General features: G+C 41.7%; 1 long non-coding RNA gene across 1 annotated transcript; it reads right to left on the bottom strand.

The window, feature by feature from the left end:
• Positions 1–7,118: 7,118 nt before the first annotated feature.
• LOC127916266 (uncharacterized) lies at positions 7,119–8,981 on the bottom strand. Its single transcript, XR_008094195.1, has 3 exons — positions 8,573–8,981; positions 7,838–7,935; positions 7,119–7,543 (listed from the first exon to the last, which is right to left on the bottom strand). It is a non-coding gene; the product is annotated as an uncharacterized LOC127916266 (long non-coding RNA).
• Between the last annotated feature and the right edge of the window lie 256 nt (positions 8,982–9,237).

Genomic DNA, 9,237 nt, shown 5'->3' with positions numbered 1-9,237 from the left:
GTGTGTGTTTCATGGGTTCTCCACAGCTGTGTGTGTGTGTGTGTGTGTGTGTGTTTCATGGGGTCTGCACAGCTGTGTGTGTGTGTGTGTTTCATGGGGTCTGCACAGCTGTGTGTGTGTGTGTTTCATGGGGTCTGCACAGCTGTGTGTGTGTGTGTGTTTCATGGGGTCTGCACAGCTGTGTGTGTGTGTGTGTTTCATGGGGTGCACAGCACAGCTGTGTGTGTGTGTGTTTCATGGGGTCTGCACAGCTGTGTGTGTGTTTCATGGGGTCTGCACAGCTGTGTGTTTCATGTGTGTGTGTGTGTGTGTGTGTGTGTGTGTGTGTGTGTGTGTGTGTGTGTGTGTGTGTTTCATGGGGTCTGCACAGCTGTGTGTGTGTGTGTGTGTGTGTGTGTGTGTGTGTGTGTGTGTGTGTGTGTGTGTGTGTGTGTGTGTGTGTGTGTGTGTGTGTGTGTGTGTTTCATGGGGTCTGCACAGATGTGTGTGTGTGTGTTTCATGGGGTCTGAACAGCTGTGTGTGTGTGTGAGTGTGTTTCATGGGGTCTGCACAGCTGTGTGTGTGTGTGTGTGTGTGTGTGTGTGTGTGTGTGTGTGTGTGTGTGTGTGTGTGTGTGTGTGTGTGTGTGTGTGTGTGTGTGTGTGTGTGTGTTTCATGGGGTGTGCATAGCTGTGTGTGTGTGTGTTTCATGGGGTCTGCACAGCTGTGTGTGTGTGTGTGTGTGTGTGTGTTTTTCATGGGGTCTGCACAGATGTGTGTGTTTCATGGGGTCTGCACAGCTGTGTGTGTGTGTGTGTGTGTGTGTGTGTTTCATGGGGTCTGCACAGATGTGTGTGTGTGTGTTTCATGGGGTCTGCACAGCTGTGTGTTTTATGAATCACCCTCCCTGCCTCTCTGTCTTCAGAACAGACATCTTCTCCCCTTTTTAGATTATTTATTTTATTTAACCCTTATTTTACCAGGTAAGTTGACTGAGAACACCTTCTCGTTTACAGCAACGACCTTGGGAATATTTACAGGGAAGAGGAGTGGGAAGATTAGGTGACCGTGATGGTATGAGGGCCAGACTGGGAATTTAACCAGGACAACACTGTACATTCTAAACGGACAATGTCACCTAATGTCACCTAATGTCACCTAATGTTAACAGGCAGTTAACCCACTGTTCCCAGGCCGTCATTGAAAATAAGAATATGTTCTTAACTGACTTGCCTGGTTAAATAAAGGTACAATTAAAAATTAAAATTAAAACTGTGAATTCTAAACAGACAATGTCACTGTGAATTCTAAACAGACAATGTCACTGTGAATTCTAAACAGACAATGTCACTGTGAATTCTAAACAGACAATGTCACTGTGAATTCTAAACAGACAATGTCACTGTGAATTCTAAACAGACAATGTCACTGTGAATTCTAAACAGACAATGTCACTGTGAATTCTAAACAGACAATGTCACTGTAAATTCTAAGCAGGAATTTCACTGTAAATTGTAATCATTCTGCAACCAAACTTCCTCTGGGGTTAAGACGACACTACACATCCTCTCTCAGGGGTGATTCAGGAGTAATTTGTTATTAATAGGTACAGTAGATGACAGTGCATTATCTTCTCCATCCATATTTCACAAACAGTGCGTCAGAGACATCAAAACTTTCAAATCAAGCTTTATTTATACAGCACATTGTGCAATGCAACGCAATGTGCATCACAGAAAATAATGAATACAAACAATGGAAATATAAGCTGAAATATTTACTACACAATAGGGAATAGGGAATTATCAATGGAAATAGTTGGTTTTCAGTTCAACATCTGTTAGGACTGTCAGTCCTGAACTTATGGTGTGGCAATTTCCCATTGGTCCAACCTGAAATAGGATACAGTATTATTGCAAGGAATTCTAATTGGTCAGCACAGGTTAGGGCTGGGTTATAAACTACATCCTGTCCGTTTGTTCTGTGGAGAGAATCACTGGAGAGAATCACTGGAGAGAATCACTGGAGAGAATCACTGGAGAGAATCATTGGAGAGAATCACTGGAGAGAATCACTGGAGAGAATCACTGGAGAGAATCATTGGAGAGAAGCACTGGAGAGAATCACTGGAGAGAATCATTGGAGAGAATCACTGGAGAGAATCATTGGAGAGAATCATTGGAGAGAATCACAGGAGAGAATCACAGGAGAGAATCATTGGAGAGAATCACTGGAGAGAATCACTGGAGAGAATCACTGGAGAGAATCACTGGAGAGAATCATTGGAGAGAATCACTGGAGAGAATCATTGGAGAGAATCACAGGAGAGAATCATTGGAGGGCATCGCTGAGGGCAGGGGAGAATGACCATTTACTTCCAAGCATGATTTGTCCTATTTGAATAAACCTATTTTCCTCCCCCTGATTTGCTTTGGGGTCTGTGTGATTGAAGAATAACATCTACTGCTAAGAAATGCAGCAATTAAATCTAAGAGTACAAAGACATAGAGCTGTTTGGCATCTGTGTTGGCTCTATGATAATTTACCACTTTAACTAAGGCTGTCTCTGTGCTCCGGTGGGCATGAATACCAGTTTAGCTGTTTGAAAATCAATGTCTCCAGAATTTTGCTTAAGAAAGGAAAGGTTGGAGATTGGACAATAATTGTTAGGGGCAGAATAATCTAAATGACTTTTCTGCAGAAAAATAAAAGTTATTTTTGTTGTTTTTAACTGACTTGCCTAGTTAAATAAAGGTCAAATAAAAAATACATTAAAAAAGGGGTTTCACCTTAGCAATTTTTAGTGCAATGGGGAAAGTGCCTGTGAACAGGAAGTGATTAACAATAGCTTACACATCTTCAGATACGCAAATAAAACCTGTTTTGAAGAATGTGTTGGGGAAAGGATCGAGAAGGCAGGTAAAAGGCTTAAGTTGGGATATTTTTTTCTTGAGCATGGCTGTGTCCAGGGAAAATATATTCATAGTGCTTTGCGTGGTAGCCTAGGGAACATACTATCAAAACTCTCTTCTGGTCTTGCTTGACTGATACCCATCCTAATGTTGGCTATCTTAATTCAGAAATATGCCGCAAACTCATCACATTTAGATGTGGAAGACAGTTCACATAGGTTTGCAGGAGTAGGATTAATCTGGCCATCAATGGTTGAGAAAAGTACTCTCTAATTATTCTGATTAATAGTGAAAATTAAAGTTCTGATTAAAGTTAGAAAATTGAGCCCGTCAGGCATTTCTAATTGCCTTGTTATATATGCCAAGCTGCTCTCTCAGAATATCATAATGGACCTGCAACTATGACTTTCTCAATTTCCGCTCTGCCTTTCTGCAATTTCTCTTTAATTGATTAGTTTTCTCACTCATCCAAGGTTCCTCTCGGTTTGGTTGCGACCTTTTTCAATTTAACTGGAGCTACTGTATGACATCAATGGTTGCCCTTTATTTGCTATTAAAGTTATCCACTAAATCATCACAAGAGGAAGGCAGAATAGGTGATGGAGTATTGTTCATACACTCAATACAATCTGTAGCAACTTCAGAGGCAAGATAGTGTTTGTTAATAATGTGTTCAGTATTATCCTGTGCTGTGGGCAACAAGGTAGTAGAAAATACACAGTGGTGATCAGATAAACAATAGAGGATATGCCAATAGAAAGCCCCTTGGTAATAACCAGGTCCAGAGTATGTCCACGGTTATGGGTGGGCCCAGTAACACATTGGATTAAGTCCATGGAGCTCCAAAGATTAATACATTCACTGGCCTTGGTGTCAGTCTCTTTGTCAACATGAGTATGAAAATCACCCAACACAGTACTTGTATCATAGTTCTCAAGGACAATAGACAATAGTTTATATCATTTAGTAAAAAAGTGGCACAGTCCTCGATGGCCTATACAGGGTTATGGCCAGTACTGGTGGCTGACATTTAAACAGTATAGCATGATGCTCAAAAGACCCAAAGTCACCAAAACAAAATGCCCTTACAGCTGAGAACATTAGTAAAAATCTGATGACAGCTATGTTTCAGTGAGAACCAAGCAATTAACTTTGTGCTCAGTAATGAGGTCATTCATGAGAAAGGTTTTGTATAAACACACTAGAAGTTGGAGTTAAAGGAACATAAATTAGGTTACGTACAACAACAATAGTGCCATTTTTACAGGAGTTTATATGGTTTCTTCTGCTTATTCTGACAGGGAGAACTGGAGCACTGCCAGACCCTGTCCGTGTAGTCTTGTATTTATTATTTTATTTAACCTTTATTTAACCAGGAAGGGCTCATTGAGATCAAAATATATTTTTCAAGAACTTCCTGGCCAAGATAGGCAGCACCAAGTCATTACAAAGAAATTACAGACAGACAAGATGAAAAACTACAAGTGATCTAGTAAAAACCATTGAATTCACAAGAGTATAAAACAGCAAATTAAAAACATTGACAGATCAGGGAATCCGCCTCCAAATCCTTCATCAATGATTTAAAAACACCAATCGGGACAAGTTCTTCCAGTTTAAAAGTATTTTGTAAGGCTTTCCAAGCCGATGGTGCAGAGTACATAAAAGCCCTTTTTCGAAATTCAGTTTGGACATTTGGAACAGTTAGCAGGATGAAGTCCAGCAAACGAAGAGAGGATCCACCACATTTCTGAGCAATAAAAATGCACAAATAAAAAGGTAACAAATAAAAATGTAAACCCAAAATGGCTTTGTAAATAAAAGTATACCAGTGCCTGAGTCTACGAGTGACTAGAGAAGACCAGCCAACCCTGGTATACAAAGTGCATTGGTGTGTAAATGCTTTGTAAATAAAAGTATACCAGTGCCTGAGCCTACGAGTGACTAGAGAAGGTCAGCCAACCCTGGTATACAAAGTGCATTGGTGTGTAAAGGCTTTGTAAATAAAAGTATACCAGTGCCTGAGCCTACGAGTGACTAGAGAAGACCAGCCAACCCTGGTATAAAGTGCATTGGTGTGTAAAGGCTTTGTAAATAAAAGTATACCAGTGCCTGAGCCTACGAGTGACTAGAGAAGACCAGCCAACCCTGGTATACAAAGTGCATTGGTGTGTAAATGCTTTGTAAATAAAAGTATTCCAGTGCCTGAGCCTACGAGTGACTAGAGAAGGCCAGCCAACCCTGGTATACAAAGTGCATTGGTGTGTAAAGGCTTTGAAAGTATACCAGTGCCTGAGCCTACGAGTGACTAGAGAAGACCAGCCAACCCTGGTTACAAAGTGCATTGGTGTGTAAAGGCTTTGTAAATAAAAGTATACCAGTGCCTGAGCGGGGGAAGAGTCTACGAGTGACTAGAGAAGACCAGCCAACCCTGGTATACAAAGTGCAGTGGTGTGTAAAGGCTTTGTAAATAAAAGTATATCAGTGCCTGAGCCTACGAGTGACTAGAGAAGGTCAGCCAACCCTGGTATACAAAGTGCAGTGGTGTGTAAAGGCTTTGTAAATAAAAGTATACCAGTGACTGAGCCATGGTTAGAGAAGGTCAGCCAACCCTGGTATACAAAGTGCAGTGGTGTGTAAAGGCTTTGTAAATAAAATATATCAGTGCCTGAGCCTAAAAGTGACATAGAAGGTCAGCCAACCCTGGTATACAAAGTGCATTGGTGTGTAAAGGCTTTGTAAAAAAAATACCAGTGCCTGAGCCTAAAATAGTGACTAGAGAAGGTCAGCCAATTTTTTTGGTATACAAATGCATTTGTGTAAATGCTTTGTAAATAAAAGTATTCCAGTGCCTGAGCCTACGAGTGACTAGAGAAGGCCAGCCAACCCTGGTATACAAAGTGCATTGGTGTGTAAAGGTTTTGCAGTTTAAAATAAACTCAAAGTGCCATGGTTAAGGGTGTCCATTGATCTCAAACACTGAGCGGAAGCATTCATATATAAAATATCCCCATAGTCTAGAAAAGGCATAAATGTAGCTGATACTGGCCTCCTTCTGGCTTCAAAAGAAAAACAGGCCTTATTCCTAAAATAAAATCCCAATTTCAGCTTCAATTTTTTTGTAAGTTGTTGAATATGCAATTTAAAAGAGAGGCTGTCATCAATTAAAATTCCAAGATATGTATATGAGGTTACAACCTCAATCTCCTTGCCCTGACAGGTAGTAATAGGTGAAAGGTTCAGAGGTCTATTTCTTGCTTTAGAAAACACCATTATTTCAGTTTTGTCAGTGTTGAGGATAAGCTTCAATTGACACAAGGTATGTTGAACAGTATAAAAAGCCATTTGCAAGTTCTGGAAAGCTTTTGTAAGAGACGAGGCACAACAGTAAATAACAGTATCATCAGCATAAAAAAGAAGTTGTGCATTTTGGACATTTCTGTCTATATAAATAGTAGACAGTTTGATGTTAAACAGTTTGATGTTGCTGGGACTGAAGCACTACCATACCCTGTCTGTCAGTCTACAACAGTTTGATGTTGCTGGGACTGGAGCACTACCAGACCCTGTCTGTCAGTCTACAACAGTTTGATGTTGCTGGGACTGGAGCACTACCAGACCCTGTCTGTCAGTCTACAACAGTTTGATGTTGCTGGGACTGGAGCACTACCAGACCCTGTCTGTCAGTCTACAACAGTTTGATGTTGCTGGGACTGGAGCACTACCAGACCCTGTCTGTCAGTCTACAACAGTTTGATGTTGCTGGGACTGGAGCACTACCAGACCCTGTCTGTCAGTCTCTACAATAGTTTGATGTGATACATAGTTTGATGTTGCTGGGACTGAAGCACTACCAGACCCTGTCTGTCAGTCTCTACAACAGTTTGATGTTAAACAGTTTGATGTTGCTGGGACTGAAGCACTACCAGACCCTGTCTGTCAGTCTCTACAACAGTTTGCCATGTTGCTGGGACTGGAGCACTACCAGACCCTGTCTGTCAGTCTAAAACAGTTTGATGTTGCTGGGACTGGAGCACTACCAGACCCTGTCTGTCAGTCTCTACAACAGTTTGCGATGTTGCTGGAAATAATCATAGAACCGCTGTGGTTAGGGTAAATCCTGTGGTTCCTCCCACAGCAAATCAAAATTTGGTCATGTACTTTTAATTTAACTAGGCTGGTCAATTAAGAACATATTCTTATTTACAATGACAGCCTTCACCAGCCCCCCTAGACCGTCGGGCCAAAAGGGATTCGTAACAATAACCTACATCTCTAAGTCAGGATAACAGAGTCTGCTTAATGACTAAAATGTACATTTAAATGTAATAGTTGCATATAGAAAAGGTTTCTAGACAATGATTTAATTTCCCAAACAGTGATGTTTAGTTTTAATGGAGGATGCACGGCTGCCCAGTATGTATCATCACCACCCTTCTGCTCTGCATCACTGACCTCTGAGACGGAGTTAATTCAACACCAGTCATTCTGATCCATCACTGACCTCTGAGACGGAGTTAATTCAACACCAGTCATTCTGATCCATCACTGATCTCTGAGACGGAGTTAATTCAACACCAGTCATTCTGATCCATCACTGACCTCTGAGACGGAGTTAATTCAACACCAGTCATTCTGATCCATCACTGACCTCTGAGACGGAGTTAATTCAACACCAGTCATTCTGATCCATCGCTGACCTCTGAGACGGAGTTAATTCAACACCAGTCATTCTGATCCATCACTGACCTCTGAGACGGAGTTAATTCAACACCAGTCATTCTGATCCACCACTGACCTCTGAGACGGAGTTAATTCAACACCAGTCATTCTGATCCATCACTGATCTCTGAGACGGAGTTAATTCAACACCAGTCATTCTGATCCATCACTGACCTCTGAGACGGAGTTAATTCAACACCAGTCATTCTGATCCACCACTGACCTCTGAGACGGAGTTAATTCAACACCAGTCATTCTGATCCATCACTGACCTCTGAGACGGAGTTAATTCAACACCAGTCATTCTGATCCATCACTGACCTCTGAGACGGAGTTAATTCAACACCAGTCATTCTGATCCACCACTGACCTCTGAGACGGAGTTAATTCAACACCAGTCATTCTGATCCATCACTGACCTCTGAGACGGAGTTAATTCAACACCAGTCATTCTGATCCATCACTGATCTCTGAGACGGAGTTAATTCAACACCAGTCATTCTGATCCATCACTGACCTCTGAGACAGAGTTAATTCAACACCAGTCATTCTGATCCATCACTGACCTCTGAGACGGAGTTAATTCAACACCAGTCATTCTGATCCATCACTGACCTCTGAGACGGAGTTAATTCAACACCAGTCATTCTCATCCATCACTGATCTCTGAGACGGAGTTAATTCAACACCAGTCATTCTGATCCATCACTGACCTCTGAGACGGAGTTAATTCAACACCAGTCATTCTGATCCATCACTGACCTCTGAGACGGAGTTAATTCAACACCAGTCATTCTGATCCATCACTGATCTCTGAGACGGAGTTAATTCAACACCAGTCATTCTGATCCATCACTGACCTCTGAGACGGAGTTAATTCAACACCAGTCATTCTGATCCATCACTGACCTCTGAGACGGAGTTAATTCAACACCAGTCATTCTGATCCATCGCTGACCTCTGAGACGGAGTTAATTCAACACCAGTCATTCTGATCCATCACTGACCTCTGAGACGGAGTTAATTCAACACCAGTCATTCTGATCCATCACTGACCTCTGAGACGGAGTTAATTCAACACCAGTCATTCTGATCCATCACTGACCTCTGAGACGGAGTTAATTCAACACCAGTCATTCTGATCCATCACTGACCTCTGAGACGGAGTTAATTCAACACCAGTCATTCTGATCCATCACTGACCTCTGAGACGGAGTTAATTCAACACCAGTCATTCTGATCCATCACTGACCTCTGAGACGGAGTTAATTCAACACCAGTCATTCTGATCCATCACTGACCTCTGAGACGGAGTTAATTCAACACCAGTCATTCTGATCCATCACTGACCTCTGAGACGGAGTTAATTCAACACCAGTCATTCTGATCCATCACTGACCTCTGAGACAGAGTTAATTCAACACCAGTCATTCTGATCCATCACTGACCTCTGAGACGGGGTTAATTCAACACCAGTCATTCTGATCCATCACTGATCTCTGAGATGAAGCTAATTCAACATCCATCATTCTGATGCATGTGGAACATTTGTTTGAAACCTTCCTCTTTGAAACAAACTCAATCTCCCGATTCACACTTCTCTTATTATTCGTTTTTGCCCAA

Source organism: Oncorhynchus keta, chromosome 4 (assembly GCF_023373465.1).
Source record: "Oncorhynchus keta strain PuntledgeMale-10-30-2019 chromosome 4, Oket_V2, whole genome shotgun sequence".
NCBI classification, from domain to species: Eukaryota; Metazoa; Chordata; class Actinopteri; order Salmoniformes; family Salmonidae; genus Oncorhynchus; species Oncorhynchus keta.
Note: the sequence above shows the minus strand (reverse complement) of the source record. Positions and strands in the feature narration are given on the sequence as shown.